Source organism: Acinonyx jubatus, chromosome C1 (genome assembly GCF_027475565.1).
Source record: "Acinonyx jubatus isolate Ajub_Pintada_27869175 chromosome C1, VMU_Ajub_asm_v1.0, whole genome shotgun sequence".
Classification (NCBI taxonomy): Eukaryota; Metazoa; Chordata; class Mammalia; order Carnivora; family Felidae; genus Acinonyx; species Acinonyx jubatus.
In genome coordinates this window covers 189,945,460-189,970,461 of record NC_069381.1, presented here as the reverse complement: position 1 = coordinate 189,970,461, position 25,002 = coordinate 189,945,460, and the positions used below count along the sequence as shown (strand labels likewise).

At 42.1% G+C, this 25,002-nt stretch overlaps 1 protein-coding gene and 1 long non-coding RNA gene across 2 annotated transcripts in view; both read right to left on the bottom strand.

The window, feature by feature from the left end:
- The window catches only part of LOC128311886 (uncharacterized), a 47,938-nt gene that overhangs the window by 11,106 nt on the left and 11,830 nt on the right, over positions 1 to 25,002 (bottom strand). The gene's annotated exons all lie outside the window — the stretch shown is intronic.
- On the bottom strand, positions 7,350 to 13,400 carry LOC128314114 (uncharacterized). Its single transcript, XR_008295537.1, has 2 exons — positions 10,623 to 13,400; positions 7,350 to 7,653 (listed from the first exon to the last, which is right to left on the bottom strand). It is a non-coding gene; the product is annotated as an uncharacterized LOC128314114 (long non-coding RNA).

Genomic DNA, 25,002 nt, shown 5'->3' with positions numbered 1-25,002 from the left:
CTTTAAAAATGAATGTAGCCCAGAAGAAAAAAAATCAAAACCATTTTAAAGGGAGATTTTAAAAATGACATATTGGGGACACCTGGGTGGCTCAGTCGGTTAAGCATCTGACTTCAGCTCAGGTCATGATTTCATAGTCTGTGAGTTCGAGCCCCATGTCGGGCCCTGTGTTGACAGCTCAGAGGCTGGAGCCTGCTTCAGATTCTGTGTCTCCCTCTCTCTCTGCCTCTCCCCCGCTCATGCTCTGTCTCTCTCACTCTCAAAAATGAATAAATGTTAAAGAAAAATTTAAAAAAATAACATATTAATGTATGTCATGCTCCTATAAATTTTCCTCCAATTTAGTACAAATATTTATTTTGTATTTGACTAGTTCTACCTGATATTAAAATAAATAAAAGCTGCAATAATTCAAACAGATGCTATTGGAAAATGACTGGAGAAGTAAGTTAATAGAACGGAACAGATAGCTCAGAAATAAATCCTAGTATATAGAATACTTTAGAAATTTATGAAAAAAGAGAGGATTTTTCAATAAAGGGGGTTGAGAAGATCTTAGCTCTTTAAGAAGAAATTCCTCATCTCATACTCTATAATCAAATGTGTTCCAAGTGGTATTTAAAAACGAAAGGTTCAAATAAAATAGTAAAGCCTGCAGACAAAGTAGACAAAGTGAACATTTATCCAACATCAGGAGGAGAGGGTTCTTTGAGTTCGGAAGTATGAAGAGGAATCAAAAGAAGAGCAGCGTAATATTTGATCACAGAACTCCCAAACTTCGCATATTAAATTCAAGCAGAAGTAAACAACCAATGTCCAGTCAAGTGGTGCAGCAACCTCATGCTTGACAAAATGTCCCCTCCTACCTCTGTCCCCACACCCGTTACAACCCACAGCAATAGTAAATAGGACATTAAAAGGGAAAATGGGTGCCTGCGTGGCTCAGTCGGTTAAATGTCGGACTCCTGATGTGGCTCAGGTCATGACCTCACAGTCTGTGAGGTACCCAAGGCTTCAGCTCCCGCAGGTTCATGAAGACTAACCACCTCTAGCAGATCTTTGAGGACACAGACCAAGCTGGAGCCCCCCCTTGTCATAGGAGACTGAAGGAAGGTTGCTCACACATTGCTTAGAGGTATGGATTCGTTAAAAAGCTGCAAATGTTGGGAAGTAGGAATTCAGACAAGCTTGGTGTTGAGAGGGAATCTGTGACATCTACAATAACAAAGTTAACCAGGAATACCAAAATACTACTGTGTACTCAGTTCTGAATTGGGGGTGCCGGGGTGCTGTGAGGCACAAAAGCAATATAGTCACACAGGAAGGCGTGATCATGGAGGGAAAGAGAAGGAAATAAAATAAAAGATTAAGCACTTTTCTATTAAAAATGAACCTCCTGAAAAATAAAATTCCAAAACCATATTAAAATATCTAACATAAGAAAGAGTGTGAGTCCTACTTTCCCACTCTAGATAAAATTGATTTTATGAAATTATTCAACAAGGAATTCAAAATAAAAAATGCTGATGATGCACAAAGAGATAAGTGAAAGTAACCTTTGTATTCAAAAAGAACAGGGGTGCCTGGGTGGCTCAGCTGGTTAAGCATCTGACTTTGGCTCAGGTCATGATCTCATGGTTTGTGAGTCAGAGCCCTGCGTCCAAGCTCTGTGCTTAGAGCGCAGAGCCTGCTTCAGACTCTCTGTCCCCCCTCTCTGCCCCTCCCCTACTCATTCTCTCTCTCTCTTTCTCTCTCAAAAATAAACAATAAAAAGCACAAAAATTTGAAACAAAAAAATCAATAATGAAACAAGAAACAGGTGGATCTGAAAGAGAAAAAAATAGAAATAGAAAATATAGACATTAAAATTAAAAGATCAATTGAAAGGATGAATTTTAGGCTGGAAATATTTAAAGAGAGAATTGGAAGAGAAAAATTCACCCAGTTCCTGGCCAAAGAAAAGAAAAATAGGAAAGAATGATGAAGCGGTACTGAGGATCTATTGCAAGGATTCCAGAAGAAGAAAATGAAGGGAAAGAGCCAAAATCCTCAGACTGAAAGTGTATTGTACGTACCAAAAAGATGAAAAAGTTAAATTGCAGGGTGAGTTCAAAACAGCAAGGACAACAAGAAAATCTTAAGGGCTATCATAAGTAAAAGACAGGCTGTGCAATTAGGCAACAGTCTTCCCATCAGATGACACAAAAAAGCCAGTGAAGTAATAGCTTCAAGGAACTGAGAAACATAGATGTCTACACTGCTAAACTCTTGCTATGTGTATGCAAAAATGAAACCATTTCAAATAACCAAGTGTAAGACCAAGAGATTAGCCACCTGCAGACCGGGGCTGATATTTATCCAGTATGGCACTGGTGTGAGCAAAGAGGCTGCTTATGGTTAGTGTCTGTTACTGTTGATTAGTACCCATGCTATTCTAGGATGTGGTATCTTTTTTATTTTATTTTATTTTATTTTATTTTATTTTATTTTATTTTATTTTATTTTATTTTTTAACTTTTTTTTTTTTTAATTTATTTTTGAGACAGAGAGAGACAGAGCATGAACGGGGGAGGGGCAGAGAGAGAGGGAGACACAGAATGGAAGCAGGCTCCAGGCTCTGAGCCATCAGCCCAGAGCCCTACGCAGGGCTCGAACTCACGGACCGCGAGATCGTGACCTGAGCCGAAGTCGGACGCTCAACCGACTGAGCCACCCAGGCGCCCCTAGGATGTGATATCTTTAATATCACCTCTGAACACCTCCTTACTGGTTAGTAAATACTGTTGCCCCAAACACTCAGGTGCGCTCCGGCCATCTCAATCCTGCTCAGACCTATCCACGATTTTACAACTAAAGCCTATTAGTAACCTGGCCAGTAACCCAGACAGAAGATCCGACTTTGGCTCAGGTCATGATCTCACCGTTTGTGAGTTCAAGCCCCATGTTGGGCCCTCTGCTTGTCAGCACAGAGCCTGCTTCGGATCCTCTGTCTCCCTTTCTCTCTGCCCCTCCCCCACTAGTTCTCTCTGTCTCTCTCTCTCTCTCTCTCTGCCTCAAAATAAATAAATAAACTTAAAAAAAAGAAGAAAATCTAGTCACATGCTACAACATGGATCAACCTTGAGGCCTTTATGGTAAGCAAAAGAAGCCAGTTGCAAAAGACAAATATTGTATGATTCCACTAACGTAGTTAAACTCATAAAAACAGAAAGCGGACTGGTAGGTGCCAGGGGCTGGGTGGGTAGGGGGAAATGGGGAGATGTTGTTTAATAGAATTTCAGTTTTGTCAGATGAAAAAGTTCTGGAGATCCATCACATAACAAGGTGAATATACTTAACACTACTGAACTGTGTACTTAAAAATGGGTTCAGATGGTAAATTTTATGTTATTTGTTTTTTTTTACCACAGTGAAAAACAAAACAAAACAAAACAAACCTAAGCAATTCTAACTTAGTATCTTTGGGGACAGGTGGAGTGCAGGGAGGGTAGGCGGTGGATATTTTTAAAAACCTCTCAGGTGATTTTTAATGTGCTGCTAAGGTGAAAGCCACTGAATTATGCCTAAAATGAAACCACGTGAAATTTGAAAGAAAAAAAAGAGAATGGGAAAGAGAGCGGAGAGATTAAAGACAAGGAGAGGTAAAGGGGAAATACTGTTTTTAAAAGCCCGTGCAGCAGTTACAGTCTTAGACAAAATAGAATATGAAGCAAACCCTTAGGTAAGCTGGGATGCCACACCAGGATCAAGGGGGAAAGCCATGTGCCATCATGAATGGTATGGGCTCAACAACATAGTTACTACATATGGGAAGCAGGAACTGACAGAATGGTAGGAGACAGTTACAAATCTAAAATCATGGTGGGAAATGTTCAACGCCTTGTTCAGAAACTACTAGATCAAGAAGACAAAAATTTTGGGCAAGGATAAAGAATATTTAGAAAGTGAAGCTAGCAGGCTTGATCTAGTAGGGATAGGGAGAACCTGGAAGGGTAAAAACAGAGACGGTTTCTTCTTTTTTGCAAGCACATGAAGCGATTATAAAAACTGGCAACATACACAGAGGAAGGCTCCAACAAATTTCAAAAAAATATCATATAGATTACAAAAATCGGTAATTTGTAATTTTTCATTCTTGAGACATTTCTGAAGTTGCAGCAAAATACTATTTGATTAAGTTGGATGTAGGTTCATGAGTGCTTGCTCTATTATTCTCTAGAGGTTTCTTTATGTTTGCAACATATGAATAAAATATTTTTAAAAATTCAAACCACTAGAAAGGTATGTTTCCAACAAATACAACAGCAAGTTAATACCACTTTATATAAAGAGCCCACAAAAAGATAAGAAAAAACTCTAAAGGGTTTATATTCAAGTGCACAAAAGACATGGACTAATATTGAACATGAAAAACAAGTACTTAAATGGAAAGACATTCTTTCTGAGTAGAGTCAAAGAAGTAAAAATTAAAATTGTGAAGTGCTGTGCTAACCAATTTATGATTTAAAAAACTGATGATACCTACTGTTGGTAAGGAGGTGATAGTACATTCCCTGTCATTCGCTTGAGGTGGGAATCTAATTTGGTTAAAACATTTTGGAAAACAATTTAATAATACGCAACAAGAGCTACAAAATTTCCCATGTGTTTTGATTCTGTAATTCCATTTCTGAAAATCTGGCACATGGAGATGGTCCGAAATATATTAAAGTCTTTATGTACAATGATGCGCAGAGCCATGTTATTTATAAGAATTAGTAACAAATTAAATACACAAATATCAGGAAAACAATCCCATCAATTATGACATATCCTCTAGAAATATCTTGTAGCCATTACAATCTTGCCTACTAAGGTTAGGTAATAACAGAGAACATGCTCACAACAGCACGTCAAGTGAAAAGACAGAATTCAAAACCATTCGTTATGATTATTAATATTTGTAAGAGTGACATCAAAATGTTAGACCTGGTTATTTTTTTGGATGATGGGTCATCTTTTTTCTATTATTCTTATTTTCCTATTGTTCTTTGTGTTGATATTACTTTAATAATAAACTTTACATGGGCTGCTTTAATGTTCCTGCATTTTTCCCAGGTCGTGACTGATTGGCAGATTGTTAAATATAAACTGTGGACTTTCTCCCCTTGTGAGGCGCCTACCAGGACCTTAGCAAAACAAAGGCTCCTTCTTCGGGATCACGGTTTTCTCCTGTTAGTAGAACACGTTGAGGCCCTGGCTTGCACTCAGGTCCTCAGCTGGTTGCAGGTGACAGCCATGGCCTCAATCCTCCATTTGCAATGGACGTAATCACCCTGCTTCTGAACTGGGATGGGAGAGGGGAGACGGATTTGCACATGTGTTCAGGTGGAAGACAGGGAATCTTGAAACTCAGGCTATACAGGCTCCCACATGATGAAATGTGAAAGTTAAATCGTTCCCGTAATTTAGAACAAAGCAGCAAGTCAAAGGATCCTAAAAGGATTTTAATTACTGCAAGAGTACAGAGTCCCTCCACATAGATTCCTTTTCTAAAAACTCTGGGGGTGTAAATGTAATACTGAGACCACACAGAAAAGTGAGATTACAAAAGAGAACTAAGTAATTTAAACAAAAATTTTCCACAAAAAGCATCTTTTCTTTTCAAGTCAAAATATTTTGGCCTGTCTTCGCGACATTCTTGGACATTTTCCCCATGGTTTTCTCTAAAGAGAGACGGCATCTCCCAGGCAAGAAATTATATTTTGCAAGCATTTGAATGAAAACACTTTCCGAATCAAACTTTTGTTTTGTCTTAATGATTGAAATAGGTTCTTGTTTCATAAAGGTGTATTTGATCCTCCTACCAAATAAAGCATGTTTTGATTATTACAATGTTTGCCAATGTAGCTATAGTCCGAAAGAACACGTCCAGTGGCTGAAATCAGCCTTCCTCTCTCCCTCTCTTCCTTCCTTTCTTCTTTCCTGGCTTTGCTGTCTTCCTTGAGTTACAAACTCAAACCAGTGTAGGGAGTGAGGGGGCAATGGTGAAGCAGACAGCACGGGCCCCACGGAAAGTGGGAACTCACTGGTCAGCAAGAGCCACTAGGCGCCTTGCAGGAACGCAGGCCCAGCTCCTTAGCCCAGGCTAAGAGACTGTCCCTTTTTTTTTTTTTTTTTTTTTTTACAAAAGAACAGGATTCTAGATAGTCTATCAGGTTTGTAAATGGCTGAAACTAATTCAAATATTTGTTTCAACTGAGCAGGCCAATAGTGAATGGCCAGTTTGCAGTTTCTCACTTGACCTGTTTAAGCTGAACAGTCCCTTGCAAATCATGGGGTTATTATATGGATTAGTACTTTTTAAAAATAACAAAAGCTATATTCATTAAGTATTTACTTTGTGCTAGGCCATTTTTTTTTTAAGTTTATTTACTTTGAGAGAGACAGAGAGAGTGCGAGAGGGGAGGGGTGGGGGGGAGAATCCCAAGTCGGCTCTGCGCACTGACTGCACACTGCAGAGAGCCCTACTCAAGGCTCGAATGCGTGAAACCATGAGATCATGACCTGAGCCGAAATCAAGAGTAGGACTCTTACCAACTGAGCCACCCAGGCGCCCCCTCCCCCCCTTTTTTTTTTAATTTTAGAGACAGAGGGCACGAGCAGAGGAGAGGGGCAGAGGGGGGTGTGTGGGGAGAGAGAGAGAGACTTAAAAAAATTTTTTTTTAATGTTAATTTATTTTTGAGAGAGAGAGGGAGACAGGGAGTGAGCGGGGAAGGGGCAGAGAGGGAGGGAGACACAGAATCCGAAGCAGGCTTCAGGCTCTGAGCTGTCAGCACAGAGCCCAACACGGGGCTCGAACTCGCGAACTGTCAGAACGCTTAACCAAAGTCAAATGCTTAACTGACTGAGCCACCCAGGTGCCCCTGGTGAGAGAGGATCTTAAGCGGGCTCCACGCTCAGCATGGAGCCCGATCCAGGGCTCAATCCCAAGACCCTGGGATCATGACCTGAGCTGAAATCAAGAGTCGGATGCTCAGCTGACTGAGCCCCCCAGGTGCTCCATGTCCTAGACAATGCTTGAAGTGCTTTACAGGTATTCATTTTGTCCTCATCTCTACCCTATGATGAAAGTAGCTTGTAGCCTCATTTGGTAAGAAATTGAGGTACAGAACAGATGAGATGATGCACATCAGCATGCTTATGAACATCAGACCGTGTTACAGGAACACAAGGCAGTACTATAATTCTAACAGAGGAGAAGACGACTCTTTTGAAGCATTTGAGGGAAAGCTGAACAACAGAATTCTGAAAAGCAGGGTCTAGATGTGTTCTAGTTATCTTGCTGTGTAACAAATCACCTCAAAACTTAGTGGCTTAAAACAACAATTTATTGTTATCGCTCATGGTTTGGGGTTTGATGGACTCCTCTGGGAAGCTCTTCTTGGGGTCACTCATGCAGTTATAGTCAGATGGCTTCTGAGAGTAGAGTCATGGGAAGGATTCTTCACTCACAGGTTAGTCACTTGGGGCAGGATGGCTAGGAGAGCTGGGTGCTGTTTGGGCATGCTTCTCCACAGGATCTCTCCCGGTGGTTAGCTTCAGCTTCCTCACAGCATGGTGGCCTCCAGGTAGCTGGACTTAAATGGCGGTTCAGAGCTCCAAGAGTGCACCTTCCAAGAGACAAGAAGCAGAAGCTGCCAATCTGTGAAGACCTAGGCACTGAAACTGACATGGTCACTTCCATTTATTCTATCAGGGAAGGGACATATCGCCCAGATTGAAGGAAGGGAACATAGACTCTGCCTCCTGATGAGAAGGCTGATATAGAATGAGTGGCCATCTTTAATCTGCCAAGAAATGGCAGCCGAATGGCCGATCTCCATTATCCTAGTGGATAGGTTACCACTGGGATGAGTCACTGGCAATTTTTGTCCTTGTTCTGTCTGAGTTCTATCTCCATGAGAGTGTGATTATCCAGGCCAAGGAAGGGTAGGCCCCCTTGATCACAGTCCAACCAAGGACATACAATAGCAGAGCTGTGGTTCCTCAGAAGAAAATCAATGTGTTCTCAACATGAAAAGGATGAATGGATGCTACAGAGGTTAAAAACAATGTTTGCTTCCAGCATTTATGGTTTTAAATCTATTTTTGTCCGACATGAGAATCTTCACACAAACCCACGCATCTCACCTCATCCCCTTCACGCTCATAACTTATTCTCTGTGTTCCTTGTTTGATTCAAATAACAGATGTCTACTTGCAGCAACACTAGGCAGGTGTAGGCTCTGTCAGGGGGATCAGAGATGAGTCAGACCTGGAGCTTGCCCTCCAGTTGTTCACTCTCTAGTATGGGGAAAAGAAAGTAACAGTACTATCAGTGAGAAAGGGGCAAGTGCCATGAGAGGCATAGATAAAGTGCTCTGGAAATTCAGAGGAGAGAGAGAGAGATTACTTCCAGCTGCACCCTTAATCACATACTGCCTCACAACATCTCTTGTATTGTTGTCTTGTCTGGTTATTAAATCCTGTATTATTGAACAACAGCAAACCAGTCATGCTGAATAATTCACGGAATCGCTCCTTCCTCTGCCTCCAGAGCGTCAGCTCCTCTGAGGCAGGGGAGAAGAACTGACAGGCATGTGGCAGGGGCTAATATCTTAAGAATATACTTAAGAATCCCAGCTTCGACAGAAGAGAACATCAATAAAATATTATCTGAATAAAGCCTTTCTAGCCCCATAAATATAGACCTTTATTAGGTTACGAAAATTTCTCCAACGCATTAAACAAAATAAGAAATTCAAAGGTTGCCTTTCTCCATTGGCCCTACTTTTATTTTCCCGGTAGGAGGAAATGTCTTTCTATTGGCATCTCCTTCCAATGACTGACATCTTAGTTGCGTGTGTTCTCCCACCTTGGCTACGTAGAAATGCCAAATAAAGGTGACTGACTGCAATAGTAAAACACATATTGGCGATGGCTCTAGAAGTCATCTACATGTAGTTCATCCCAGAATTCTTCGCAGGAAGTCCTTTTGTGTGTGTAGCATCACAGGATTGCCTTTTGGCATCACATCCAAGTCTTTCTGGAAAGTGTACTGTTTTTTTTTCTTCTTCTTCTTATTTTTAAATGACAGATGGTTAAGAAATATCTTCTGCACTCTTATAATTATTTTCCTCAGTTTTTCTCCATTAAACGGCAATTACCCTCATGCACAATCTTTCTAAGTAGTTATTTTCTAGCTCCTGAAGAGAATAATCACAGTGAAGGCATTCATCTTCTGTACTTCATGGTTTTTCTCAGCATGAAACTTCTATTGAATATAATTTGTACCACAGTAACTAACACAGACACTTAAACATGCTTGGCAGTTAATTTTTTTAAGTGGACCAAGTTTTCAGATGAAACATTCATCTGTTTTACAAAGGGTAGTTTTCCTGGATTCTATCCAAAATTTCCTTCAAAGAAAATTAGGTATATGACTGCTGTACTTCAAATACTTTCCAAGGGAGATGTGGAGTGAAAACATTTTTTCCCCATGGGTTAAATTTATACTGTGCTAAGCATTTTACAAAACATGCAAATGATCTGCTTTCTAGAGAAGGAAAACTCCCTTTGGATTTACTTCTTGGCGCTAGCAATATTGAAAAATGATTTAATTTACATTACACCAAAAAACCCACTTTAGATAGATTTGACAGTTAAACATATAAATCAAGTCATAGCAAAGTAGCAGAAAACAGAAACTAGTAGTTATGATATCTTTAGAGGAACTGTAATTTACCTAAGCTTGGAAGCAATAAATGAAATATCAAAGGACAAAAACAAGAAATTTGATAATTTGTAAATTGTAATATTAAATATGATTTTAACAAGCAATGTTATTTTACCAAGGTCACTCATGATTAATTTAGAAGAAATTATTCTTGGCCTTTGGTATTCAGTGATGTCCACATTTCATAAGTAATTCCAAAAGCCAACAACATAAAGAACTATGCTATTTTGTTGAGGCAAAATATGAATTGTGCTGAGAACATGGTATGCCTGACAGAGTCCCTCACTGGAAAGTATCCTGACCCCCAGCACCTGACTTTGAGGGTGGCCTCATCCTTCAAGACACCCACTGACTGGGACACACCCAGTCTCAGAAATCACATGTTAATGCATTGGTATGAAGGGAAACATTCACTACAATGGTTTTTCTCAAATGTGGAGATTCAAAAAGCTTTCACCCAGGATGCATTTCTGGAGGATGATATAATCACTGGAAAATTCCCTAGAATCAGATAGAAGAGAAATAAATGGAAAGTTACTGAATTTCTAGAGATATTTCCTGAATTAAGACTCTCTTTAGCTGGCTTTAGGAGAGTTGCAACTTTGAATATGAAAGATGATGTACTAGGGAATCGGTGCTACTGTTAAAAAAAAAAAAAAACAGAAAAAAGAGAAAAAAGGAAGAGAGGGAATTATAGTGGGGAGAGGACCCTGTCTCAGAATCATAGAGAACAACCACCACAAGCAGTTAACGTGATTCCTGACAGGAAGTCCTCACGATCTCTTTGGGCAATATACTAACACACCAAGTTGGACAATGCCCAGAATTGCGCAGGCGGAATAATGATAGTGTTCCCAGCCATACCTGCATTCCTTCGTACTGCCACATCTCCTTCCTGTTTCTTTCTGAGCTTGTCACACTCTCATCAGCCCATGTCTGGACCCTCAAAGTCCCTCCAGCTGGTCTCCCCAGGCTCCGGTCTGTTCTATCACTGGTCTGGAAAACGCTTTCCCCAGAGGCTACTACGGAAAATGCAAGTGTGGCCATGTGTCTCCCAGCTTTAAAATGCTCCAGGGAATGGTCCACTGCCTTCAAGAGACTGTTTCCAATTCTCTCTTTTTTATTGTGGTAAAAAACACATAACACGAACTTTGCCATCTTAGTCATTTTTCGGTGTACAATACTTAAGTGTTAACTATATTCACATTGTTGTGTGATGATAGATCTCTAGAACTTTTTCACCTTGCAAAATCAAAACTGTACCCATGAAACAATAACTCCCTCCTTCTGTCTCCCCATAGTCCCTGGCAACCACCATTCTATTTCTATGAGCCTGAAAACTTTAGATACCTCACATAAATGGGGTCATGCGGTATCTGTGCTCTTGTTACTGGTATATTCCACTTAGCACAGTGTCCTCAACATTCATCCATGTGGTAGCCTGTGTCAGAATTTCCTTCCTCTTTAAGGCTGAATAATATTCCATTGTACATGTTTACCACATGTTGCTTAGCCATTCACCCATGGACGGACACTTGGGTTGTTCCTACCTCTTGGCTATGGTGACCAATGCTGCTGTGAGTGTAGGGGTATCAATACTTCTCCAAGATTCTGCTCTCAATTCTTGTGGATAAATACCAAGAAGTGGGATTGCTGGATCATATGGTAATTCCATTTTTTAATTTTTTGAGGAATTGCCATACTGTTTTCCATGGTGGCTATGCTATTTTACATTCCTGCCAACAGTGCACAAAGGTTTTAAGTTTTCCACATCCTCACCAACACTTCTATTATCCTCACTAATTGTCACCCCCTGGTGACTTTTGAAATGGAGCATCTTTTCATGTTTGTTGCCCATTCATTCGTATGTTTTCTTTGGAGAAATGTCTATTCGAGTCCTTCGTCCATTCTTTAATCGGGTTTTTTGTTTTCTTGTTGTTGAGTTGTCATTCCTAATTCTTAAGCCTGGTCTGCATCCCCCATGATCTGGTTGCAAGCCCCATTTCCCTTCTCTCTGTACCTCATATGCTTCTCTGTGGGGAGCTCATTTTCATGAGGTCTTCTAATGGAGGAGCCGTGTTTCGATCTTTTCACGTGTTGTTCCTGACAGGGTGCTCCCCTCCCTACCTCAAACACATCTTGACTACTGGAGCAAAATCTATCCCTGCCGGAAAGAAAAATTACCTTCAGGGAATTGTCCTGGGTAGGACTTCTGTCACCATGTCCTGAAGCGCACTCTTCTCTCCAACCACTGTGTTCTCTCACTTCTGGACCATCAATTTACCCTGTGTGCAGGGCTGATGAGGTGGGTCTGCGATTTTTATTATCTGTCTCTCCTACCAGATAATAGGCTACCTAAGGTCAGAGTCAGTATCTTATTTAATATTCAAACTCTGATGCCAACCATGGAGACTGCCACGTAGTGGCAATATTTTCTGAAGGAAGGGAAGGGAGAAGGAAGAAGGTCTGGCAGGCAGGTGAGCAAGCCAGCACGGAGGCAAACACATAACCAGGCTTCTCCTCTGTGCTTTGACTCCCTGTGCTGCCCACTTCTCTTCCCACAGGACAAGAGAACTCCAGAGACCCAGTGACATGGCCTGCCATATTCAGGTCCCACCCGAACCACTGTCTCAACTTCCCAAAGCTGAAATGGCTCAGCCCTCACAAAGCTTACCCTCTGCTTCTGATGCAGGGTCCAAAATGGGAGTTTAGATCCAGGGACTACAAACTGATGACGGTCCAGTGCGGTCTGGCAGATAGACGACCAGGTCTTGGATTACTGTGTAAAGTATCATTTAGGAAGCATCTACTCCAAGGCAGCCAGCATGCAAAGGCCTTCAGACTTGTTGCCACTTTTCAACCCCTTTCCAATCCTTTGACAGAAGAGTTATTACCCTCATTTTTCTAATGAGGGAAGTGACACCCGGCCAGGATGCTAGCCAAGTTACTTTTAATGCTAAGGCCATGCTCTCTTTGTTATATCGTGAACCTCAAGGTCAGAGTTGTTTTAGATTTACAATAGACATGGTCGTTGTTTTGATAATCATTTATTAGGTATGTGCTATACGGTTCACAGCCTTAGAGTCTTTTAAGCCTGAGAGACACCTTAGAGAACATCAAGTCTAATCCCCTCAATTTACAAATGAGGAAGCTGACCTGACTACAGTGAATAAAATGATATAATCATGCTCTTCAGAGATTTTTCTGTTTGATTTTTAAGCGTTCTTTTCTGAATTTAAAAGTAGTACAAGCCCAGTGCTAAGAAACCGAAATTTAAATGAGAAAGATTTTAAATCCATAATTCATATTCCAACAACCCTAACACTTATTGATAAACATGACTTTAGACTTAGCTCATTGGTACCTCATTTTCAGCCTTAGAAAATAGATGTATCTGTTAGACAAATGACTATATATTTGTATGTATACACATGTACAAATATAGTAAGTTGATATTATATTCTTTATAAAATATGGTATTGTTCTCACTGAATATATTTATTTTATTAAAATTCTTTATAAATATTCTTAAATGATGGAAAGAATCTTTACCATAATCATAAAAATAATACTTTCTCAGTGCGGATAAAATTTTTAAATATAATTCCAAAGTAAAAACTACCTATTATCCCATCATCAAGGGATAACCATCATTAATGTCCCCCCCCCAATCTCCCCCCCACACACACACACACCATGGAGAATGTTTTCTGCTCTCTGTGTGTGTATAATTGAGACAAATGGAATAGATGTATGTATGTATGTATGTATGTATGTATGTATGTATGTATTTATTTTAGAGAGAGAGTGTGCATGAGTGGGGAAGAGGGGCAGAGGGAGAGAGAGACAGAGAGATTCCATGACCCTGGAATCATGACATGAGCCCAAATCAAGTTGGATGCTCAACCAGCTAAGCCACTCAGGCACCCCCGAATAGACATTTTAAACCCTTGATACATTTTGCCAAATTGCTTTCCAGAAAGTTTGCGCTTATTTAAATCAATAGCATCAGTGAATGAGTGTGTTCATCTCACAATGTCCTCACCAACTTTAGATACTTTAAAAAATCTTTTGCTTATTTTATGATGGGAAAAATGGTTATTAATGTGAACTCATTAACATATTGATTGTTGTGAAAATTATTGCTTTTAATTGTCTCATTTTATGAGGCAAATAAGGTTAAGCACATAATATTAAGAGCTCTGTATAACTAAACTGTAGCTTCTATCATGCCTATTTAGACTATATTTTTAATGTTTATTTATTTTTGAGAGAGAGTACAAGCACGGGAAGGGCAGAGGGGGCAAGGACAGAGGATCTGAAGCAGGCTCTGTGCTGACAGCAAGGAGCCCAATGTGGGGCTCAAACTCACAAATCGTGAGATCAGGATCTCAGCTGGAGTCGGAGGCTCAACTGACTGAGCCACCCAGGTGCCCCTGTTTAGACTATTTTCAACCAAAGTAACAATGGCTTAAAAACAGTTTTGCAGGGGCGCCTGGGTGGCTCAGTCAGTTGGGTGTCCGACCTCGGCTCAGATCACGATCTCGTGGTTCACGGGCTCAAGCCCCCCATCCGGCTCTGTGCTGACAGCTCAGAGCCTGGAACCTGCTTCGTGGATTCTGTCTCCCGCTCTCTCTGCCCCTCCCGTGCTCCTGCTCTGTCTCCCTCTCTCTCAAAAATAAATAAAACATTAAAAAAAAAGTTTTGCAATAATCACATTACATTAAATGAAAGGCGGGGCGCCTGGGTGGCTCAGTCGGTTGAGCTTCCGACTTCGCTCAGGTCACGATCTCACGGTCCGTGAGTTCGAGCCCCGCATCAGGCTCTGTGCTGACAGCTCAGAGCCTGGAGCCTGCTTCAGATTCTGTGTCTCCCTCTCTCTCTGGCCCTCCCCCCGTTCATGCTCTGTCTCTCTCTGTCTCAAAAATAAATAAATGTTAAAAAAAAAATTTAAATGAAAGTCAACAAAATAGGTACCAGGTAACAACATAGGTCAAAGAGCTTCAAGAACAAATGCTATAGAAGATGAAGTCTGCATGTCTCTGTAGTCTGTCTGTCTGCCTCTTTCTCTACCTCATTCCAAAAAGGGAAGATATGTGAGCACAATGAAGACAGAGCCCACCTGCAATCAGAATTTCTTAAACGGCCCATTTGTGTATATTTTAAAGCCACTGCCAACTTTAAAGCCACAGGGATATACAGCAAAGTCACGATTCACACGACACTACAGTTAGAAACCTAAATTTAAGCCTATAGAAAAACTTCAGCTTCTGGTCCAGTTACTGCTTTCCTGAAGCTCCCCAACGTCGTTGGATGTGCCCCTCCTGTCCCTTTGCATCTGAATGTTTTTAGACAAAATATTCCTACCGATTAAATTTCCGGTATCATTTATGTGTCAGCGTTGATCCTGACATTGTAACTACAATGCCTGTTGAAGATGAAGGGAAATCCCATTTATGGAGCATGTAGTGACTGGGGTTGTTATTGACGAGAGAAAAACTCTCTACAGACCTGACATGTAAGGAAAGCCACTTTAGGTTTCTAAGTCAGCATGAATGTACATAAACTTTATACCAAAAGCCTGATTTATGGCCCACCAAGCATACATTGCACATTTGCTTTGTCAGCGAGTGCCCTAGAGGAAAACCATCCTGTCCTTACAATATCGACCGATGCTCTCCCACTCCCCGCATTCCTTGATGTTAGAACTTGTGATTCCTGCTTATATGTTCATCTATAATCTTTTGAGTTTTCATAAGATGTAAAAAGCATAGAATTCTGTTAATACTGTTCATTCTCCGGAGCACTTGCTTCCCTGTAAAGAGGATGTTTCCTGGGCAGCAGTCCTAACTTGGGCTCAAATAAGACTTTTTTACTTTTTAGAGATTCTAAAAATGTTTGTTCATTTTGTGTCAACAGTATTCAGACCTCACAGCCCTGGAAAGGTCTTCTGCCCCACCTGCTGATTTGTGATGCCAGCCTGTAAAGCTACCCTCAGCGTCTCTAGATAACTATGTGAGATAATCCTGGGTGAAGGAGCAAGGGTGAAATGGAAATGTTTGGATTGTATTTTGCAAATAGCAAGACACATGGGAACAGATGGAAACTTCTGAAATCTTTTACAGCCTGTGAATGTAATATGATGCTGTCATTAGTGTTACCATTTGAAAAATGAAATTCTTTCACAGTGAATGTATTGTCTGGTCTGTGACTGTTACTTGTTGGTGATTAATGCTATCATTGTTTTGGAAACTTTGTGTTAAAAATGCATGATAATCATGATAAAGGAAGCATAGAATTCCAACTCTTTATCCCGACATTCAGGACCTTACATAACCGTGACCTAACAAAACTTTTAAGCTTAATCTCTCCCCTATGCAAATCTATGTTCCAGGAAAAGTAGTTACCCAACATTCCCTCCTCACCTCCATGCTTTGTTAGTGACAATCACACCATCCAGAATGCCCCTCTTACCAACACGGTCTGGCAGGTCTGTCAATCGAAGATCATCCCAAATGCCACCTCCTGCATGACATTTCTCTCCAGTGGACTTTTTTCTCTACTCTGACAAAGGTTCTTTGAAGATAGAAACTACATCTTACACAATAGGAATAACAGAACTCTCCCCTCCTTCCTGAGTATAAAGTTGTTGCAAGGAAGTGACTATCCAGCCAGGGACCATATTGGCCAATATCCTACATACAGGTCTGCCCAAGTGACTTGTTCTTACCAGTTGAATGCCAGTGGAAATGACAGGTGTCGCTTGTGGGCTGGGTGTTTTAAGAAGTGTGCATTCTTTCTTTACTCTCCTACCTCTTAGGCAATTTGAAGCAAAGATTCTGATGTGCTAGGGGATGGCAGGAGCTCAAGACAGAAGGAGCCCAAATCCCTGAATCACCAGGTGGAAGAAAGTTGCCTGCTGACCTAGGACAGCATCATTGAGCTCTTAAGTGAGCGTGACATTAACTTCCATTAGGTTAAGCCACTGAAATCTGATGTTTTCTTTCTTATAGAGCTAGAGCCATTTCCTGACCAATATAGCTTGGTAGCCTTTTAGTGTTTGGCTCATTCTATTTTATACAGCAGGTGCTCAAAAAGTATTTGTTAAATTGAAGGGAAAATTCAGAGACAAACACAAAAATTATGAATTATATTGTTAGAACACAGTTTGAGATATCTGTTGACATCAAAATGCTCTTCCAACCCTATCTTCTTAAAAAATACTCCCCGCTCAAGTCATTTGTTTTACATGATGAGTGCTTCCACGTTGAGATCAGTTGTCACTTTGTTCTTGGCAAAGAGAAAATAGGATGTTTTGAAAATTGACGGTCATTCTAGTTGGATGTGGATGCCAAGTTTCTTCTGGTTATATGAGCCAGATGGCATAACTGTGAACAAATAATGGTAAAATGAAAGATAATCCTCTTTGATTGTCAGATTCTTGGGTCAGGTTTTCCAATAAGACATAACTAGTAGATAGGAACCTTGGCCACTAGCACTTCTGTTCATACTCTCAATTAGACTTTCATTGTAACATGATGATGTTATTATTGCTGGTGTTACTTCTTAGGTTGTGCTAAGTCATACAAAAGGGAGCGGTTAGCTCCAAGCTCCAATTGCCACCAAGTCAAAACAAGTATGGGTCATCAGCTCTCCAAATGGAACTTCATTCAGGCTGATTCAATATAACTGGGTATTTATTGGATATCGCATTTAAAAATCAGTGTGTAAAGCTTGACGAGTAAGAAGGTGATAAGGTAACCAGAAATTTGTTATGTCTGGCCTTTTTCTCCATATTTCTAGTACTCAGTATGGTCAAGGGTGAGATCTTTATCTCATCATGTGGATTCAGTTACTGTCCAGGGTCATTGCGTATAGCCCTCAGGACTCTCTGGACTGTTTCTTGCAGGGCAGGTCTACTAGTGACAAATTTTCTCAGGATTCTGTTTATATTTGTGTATTTGAATGTCTTCCAGTAGTACATTTTTGAAGGGTAGTTTGCTGGATGTACAATTCTGTTGTTTTTGTTTCAGCACTTTGAATAGGTCATCCCATGGACTACCGGCCTCCAGTTTCAGGCGAGCAAGTCTGTTGTTAATTCACGAAGGGTCACTTGTACATAATGTGTCATTTCTCTCTTGCTGTTTTCAAGATTCTCTCATCTTTGGCTTTAGAGAGTTTGTCTATGATGTATTTCTGTGTGGATCTCTTTGGGTTGATCCCATTTAGAGTCTGTTGAGTTTCTAGGATGTGCAGATTAATCTTTTCCACCAAATTTAGGAAATGTGAGCCATTATTTCAAGTATTCTTGCTGCTTCTTTTTTCTCTGTCTCCTTGTGGACTCCCATTATACATGTGCTGGTTAATTTCCATTTCTATTAAATTTTTTTCATGCAGGTATAAATACTCCTATAGGTATATCCCTATAGATAAAATTGCTAGGTTATGGCAGTGACATTAAGAGTTTTGATAGATACTGCTAAGTGCCTTCTCGAAAGCTTGTAATAAAGGTGCCCTTGTACCAACAATGTCTGAGCAAGCCCATTTCTCTTAGGGACTTTTTAATTGATTTTGCTGGAGATTCTTTTTAATATTGGATGAGATACTTATTTTTAGTTGGGCAGTAGTTCCTTACATAGTCTTACTGCCTCTGAGAATCTTCCATCAATGCCACTGTTACCTGCTTTGCTAGTTTCTCCTTGAATCATCCTCAGAAAACATTCATGAAATAGGAAAAATGATGGGCATATTTCCCAATGCTTTGTTGTTCTATTTTGTTTCTCACTAAAAAGAAGTCTGTTCATTCTAAATTACCTCTGTCTCAAATGCTAGGCTAAACTGTGACCCTTCTCTGGGCACTCAAGGCCATGATGAGACATACAATGTACACACAGTTTTGATAACTGTTTTTTTCCCCAAACCACCTGATGTGAACACTTTATAGTGTCTTCTACGATATAGTTTCTAATGGTTGCACAGGAATTAATAATTGCAAAACAACAAACAACACTGATTTTGGTCATTTTGTCAGTTTCTGATTTTTGCCTATTATAAATAACACTGTAATGATCATTAATGATCTTTAGGAAAGCAGAGCCCTATTTTATTTTTTTGTTGTGTGACAGCATCTAGCACAGAGTCTGCCTCAAAAAAGATACCAGTGTGTGTAGAATTAAAAAGTGGAGGAAAAAAAAAAAAGCTTTTATGTATTTAAACCTTTATTTATACAAAGTTGATTATTTTCTTCAAAAAGTGCCTAGAGGAGAAATTGATGGTTAGGGAGATCTATGTATTTTTCAAACTCTTGGTCAGTATTTTCAAATTGCCAACAGAAAGTTTTTGCCCATTTACGTACCCACTGGGCGTGCATGGGATTCCGTTTCTGCACCCTGGCCGACTACTGATTTGTTGAAATCTATGTAGTTGATGGTTGAAGAACAGGGTATTCTTACTAGTTTTAATGCACATTTCTTGTAGGACAAGCGATGTTGAACTTTTTAAATGTCTTTTATTATTTGCTCCTTTGACCAGCAAAATTTATTGCTTGGGAAGGAGGGCTGGTCTCTCTCAGGGTCCTGGGGGCCACAGCCCAGGGCTACTCAGGTAACAAAAGGGCAATTCTGTGACTCACGATCCACCTGCTTCTCAGGCAGTTTCACAGGGTATCATCCTCAGTGGGAAAAAGAAAAGCAGGGAGACATCCAATTGTACCTTGCTTCTGGCAGGTTCACCTCTCCCTGCACCATGACCCAGGCAATTTGAGTTTATTTTTTGGATCTTAGGAATCCAGGGGCAAGCTTTTGTCACCACCTCCTCTGATACTCACCTTCCTCTAGGCAGAGAGGCCCCAAGATTTTTTGGTTTTGCACCTATGTTGGCAATTTTCAAGCATGTTTTTCCAGCTTACATCTACTAACAAAATCTATGCATGTATTATAATACCCATGTATTAAGTACATATAAACCTATTACATGAAACTCAAAATTTTAAACGGACGGTGAGATTAAAAAGACATAGAGAACTGGCAGTTCCAATGTTCCTTCTTGCTGCTCAGTGATACTGTCTTTTGGGCTCTGCACATTAGAATGCAGCCCTCTAGGGTACTTGCAGAAAAGTGGGTTGTCTCCTGTCTGAGCAGGTGGACTATTTATACATTTCTTAGGCAGCTAGACCTCCTCTACCGCCGAGCAGTTGGCTGTATAAGTAGGCACTTTCTATGGGGTGCTGTAGATGGGCACTTTTTTTTTTTTTCACGTTTATTCATTTTTGAGTGACAGAGAGAGACAGGGCGTGAGTGGGGGAGGGGCAGAGAGAGAGGGAGACACTGAATCCAAAGCAGGCTCCAGGCTCCGAGCTGTCAGCACAGGACCCAACGTGGGACTCAAACTCATGAACTGTGAGATCATGACCTGAGCCAACATTGGACACTTGACCAACTGAGCCACCCAGGCACCCCTAGACGGGCCCTTTAAACTACTGTTCAGTAAAATGAATGCTGTGCCCTCTGATGCAAACTTTCTATGAGGGCCAAGTCCAGAGAAGCCGGACTACCAGAAGCCTTTCTCGCTCTACTTATTCTCTGCTATCTAGCAATCAGTGGCTAATCTGCTTGTTCAAAGACTGCCTTGACATTTGAGTAAAGGAAAGTGAAGCAGAAGCACCATGAGGACCCACCCTTTGAGGTTAGATTTTGCATCAGAATGATCCAAGTGAGTGAAGTATTTATTGTGCAAACATGTGAAGTCTCTGTACAGAGAAGGAATGAGAAAGTCAGGCCCAGGGCCTGCTGATGCCACCCTGAAGGGCCATGCGGTATCTGAAAGGGCAAGGGTCTTTGGAGCCAGACAACTGGATTGGAACTAGCTTTGGATCGCAAGCCTGCCGTATGCTGGCAATATAACCTTTGATATTGAGGTTTTTCAGTCTCCAGGGAAAGGGGAAATCATCTCATCTTAGCAACATCATAAAGGTCAAACAAGAGGATGCCTGTCACCCATTCAGCATGTGGTAGCTGCTCAATACATAGTTGTTCATTCCCTCCTCACCCTCATTGGGCCATGGAAATTTCTTTCATGCCTGCAACATGCCCTAACTTCAGGGTTTGCTTCATTTTTCTTTCAGCATTAATGACGTAACTCATTTCTCAGAGTTGCTTTAGCTACCTAAAAAATGCCCTTAATATGAAACTCCTATTAAAATTTTTTTTTAATGTTCACTTATTTTTGAAAGAGAGAAAGAGACAGCACAAGCAGGGGAGGGGCAGAGAGAGAGGGAGACACAGAATGCGAAGCAGGCTCCAGGCTCTGAGCTGTCGGCACAGAGCCCGACGTGGGGCTCGAACCCACAACCATGAGATCATGACCTGAGCTGAAGTCGGACGCTTAACCAACTGAGCCACCCAGGCACCCCTGGAACTTCTATTTTAAAAGTCTGTGCTCCATTTGATCATGTCTATGTCTGTAATACAATCAAGTGGGTTTCTTTCTTTTTTTAATGTTTATTATATCTTGAGAGAAAGAGCACAAGCAGGGGAGGGGCAAAGAGAGAGAGGGAGAGAGAATACCAGGCAGGCTCCCTGCGGTCAGTGCAGAGCCTGACCTGGGGGCTTGATCCCAGGAACCATGAGATTGTGACCTGAGCCGAAAGCAAGAGTCAGATGCTCAACTGACTGAGCCACTGAGGCGCCCCCCACAGGGGTTTATCTCTGATGAAGTTAGTGGCCTCAGGCACTTCCATAATATGACTGGCATCAGAACTATTTTTGGCATCAGAAGCTGTTCTTTGTTTGTTTGTTCAATTACAGACAACTCTAGTGTTCTACAAATTCACATATACTGCAAAATGCACACTCACACCCACTGAAAAAACCTGTTTTAGGAGAAAACTTCTCCATCCAGCTTTCTGTTCGGCTTTCCATTGCTCCTTATTCCGTTCTGTAAATACAGGTTTATATTTAGCCCTTTTTTTGATTCCCCATATGTTCCTTCTAAAAACATTCCCTGTTAAGGGATTTTCCCTAGTTGATCTCTTGGAGAACCACTGAGTGAACACGACCCTGTGTAGGTATGACTGAGGTTTGCATGCTGGCGGCCTCACAAATAAACCAAGAGTCAAGGAAGCTCCGACAACAAAATCGTGCCCCATAGCTCTCCCTCTTTTGTGGAAAACTTGCTGCTGATGGAGCAGAGGGTCAAACACCGTGTGTGTGGAGGCCGATTTCATGCCCTTTTCCCCATGTCTGTTCTGTGGGGAGTGGGCAGCCAGAGGGTGGGAAAGGTCAGGTCACAGCATCACAGACCCCAGGTAGCCAGCGTATCAGCAGGGAGAGGCCAGGGCCAGCAGCAGGGCAGGCTGCAGTTCCCAGCCCTGTCAGGGCTCTGACTCCAGCCCTGCAGCTCTTTGAAGGCCCTGCCTTGGCCACCTCGCTGGCCTCAGCCTGCCCCTGCACTCGGGGAAGCAGCTTACTCTTGGCCAAAAGGACAGGCAGGGAGAGGGAAAGGGCTTTGGAGCCGTTGACACTGGCCCTGCAATCCCTCCACTGGCCCCATCGAATCAATCACTCAGGGCCTCGGTTTCTTCATCTCTCAAGGGGTTAACGTTACATACTTGGCACAGTTGGGAATGTGTGTGGCTCTTACCAGCACTCAATGAACAAGCTTATGCCTCCGTGACTGGCCCCCAGACTCTACTGGTGGCCAGTCTATGTTGGGGCTCTCTCTTGTTTTCCTGCAAGTTTAGTGCCTATATCATAAAGTACATCTTGGATTCCCTTTCAGTTCTTTGTCTTTTTATTCTATTGTTCTTGTTTTCAATGCCTTTCATTCCAGTTGATTTACCCCAGTGAGTGCTGCTTCTTTCTTTCCAGAAACTTTGTTTCCATGGTTGCTGAAGGTTGCCACACTTACTTACCTTGATCTAAGGGCCCCCTGAAGAAAATCACCACAAGCATGGGAGCACATCCCGAGTTCTATGCTTACCTGGTCGAGACAAGGAATCTTCCTCCAGCCTTCATCAGCCCCAGTGCCTTTGAGGGCCAGGTCAGTGAGGAGTGCTCCCTCCCTCCTCTGGCAGTTCCTTGACTGCCACGCTCTCTGCCCTCTGACACGCTCCGCGAAGACAAAACTCCTGACATGTGGATCGGTTCTGTCCTTTTTCTCCTGGGGGGGCAGGCGTGCACGCAGAACCTCAGCTCTCTGCCGCTGCTCCGTGCTGTAAGAATGACGTGGGAGGCCTGTCCTGATCCAGCGACCCCTGAACGCAGCCGGCTGAGTCAGCTTGGTTTTGCCTGACATAAGCCATGCCTTCCAACTGCTTCGTTCTCAGTGAATAAAGGAGACGTTTTTTGCTTCCAGTTTTATATACTGTTTTATTTCTCAGCTTGTTTAGGACCCAAGGAACAGCAGAGATGCTATTTATTGGGGTCCCTTCACAAACCCCAACAGTATTGTCAGTGAATGAAGGCGGCTAAGGGCAAAGCAATAAGGAATGGGGATGGGGGGGTATTGCGGCAAACTGAAGAGAGAGCGTACCGTCCCGTGAGGGCAGGGCCGGCTCAGCTCTAGCTCATCGCTATCTTGGGCATTTGGACCCACTTTGGCCAGATATTTCAAAATTTTTAAAGAAAGCCCGAGACCCTGATTTTTACCTGATACCTCCCTACTCTTAAATGTTGACAATAAAACTAAAAAAACAAAACACCATGGTGTCGGAGATACAAAAGGCCTCTGTAGGCCAAAGCTGTCTGAAGGTTGTGGACAGCTGCCTGCGTCCTGCCCTGGACCCTCAGGGCCCCATCCTCTCTGGTCACATGTGCACGTGACTCTACCTCCATCATCCCACCTGGAAAACATCCTTATACCCATCAGGAAACTCCAAATGCCCTGCGTCTTCTGAGGAGGGGCACTGCTGTGAGTTATTTACATGAGAGAGGGAGGGCAGAGAGAGAGAGAGGGAGGGAGAGAATCCCAAGCAGGTTCTGAGCTGTGGGCACAGAGCCCAACTTGGGGCTCAAACTCATGAAACTGTGAGATCATGACCTGAGCAGAAGCCAAAAGTCATCTGCTTAACGGATTGAACCACCCAGGTGCCCCGATGACCTCTTTTGATCTCATGTAAAATGTATCCACTTTGATGGTTACACATAAATTAACAAGCACAGGCAAATGAAAGGCCAATGGTTCCATCTCTTTCCCCAGAATCATCAAAAGATAAAGTTAACAGTTCCTTACCCAAACGGCACCACCCCATGGGTATTGCTGAACCCCAGGATGTTAAAACACGTGTAAAAGATGAAAGCTGTTACGAACTCTTAGGCACCGTTGACTCAGAAGTGTCTAATAAGTGGAATCTGAACTAAACACCTTTGAAGTAAGGTGGGCAGTAATGTGGTATGATGGTTCTGGTTCTGAATCGTAACATTCATTCGTTCGTTCATTCATTCAACAGATATTTACTCAGCAGTTCTTTCAATACCATAGCTGTGTTTTCGAAACCCACCGGGACGCAACACTGAAAACTTCTCCCCAAGTTGCTGCCTCCATTGTGCTGAAGAAGGAGAACATGGGGCTCACGGGCCAAAAGGCTGTGAACAGGTGTTCCTTCCCTGGCAGAATGAAAAACCCACACGTTGCTATTATGTTGCACATTCCCTCAGAGCACGCTGCTGGGTGGCTCCCCTCTGCTCTGCGGCAGCGAGGCCCTATGAAAACTTGGACACTGAGAAGCTACAGAACTTGAGAAGGACCGTGGTGAATGTGGTAATGCCAGGACTATATACACTCATCTTTTACTGACACCAACCCGATCTTTATTCCTTAGGCTTCGTGCATGTGCTTAAGACCGTCACTGTTTGAGTGTAGATGAGTGGCATCCAGGGCAGCCAGCCTCACCCCACGGTGTCACGCAGGGCTCTGTGGCTCCCACAGAGGGGCTGGGTAGATGATGCAGAGACGTTTCTCCCACCTGCTGTGAGCTGTTAGTGGGGTTTGGGGACCACAAAGGTTTCAGTGGGACTTAGTCTTCACAGTGGTCTCATGCCATGTCCCCCTTGATTGAGGCTGGTCTCTGGAAAGTTTCTCCCCTTGGCCGGGGATGGGGGTCAGGGTGCGGGGGTGAGGGAGGCTTTTGCATTTTCTATTCCGTGGCTGGGAATGCCTCCCTGCCCCCACCTTTAGGGAGCCTTTTCCTTCAAATCTTCTACTCTCTGAAACTTCTAATCTTTTATTTTTTAATTAATTAATTAAT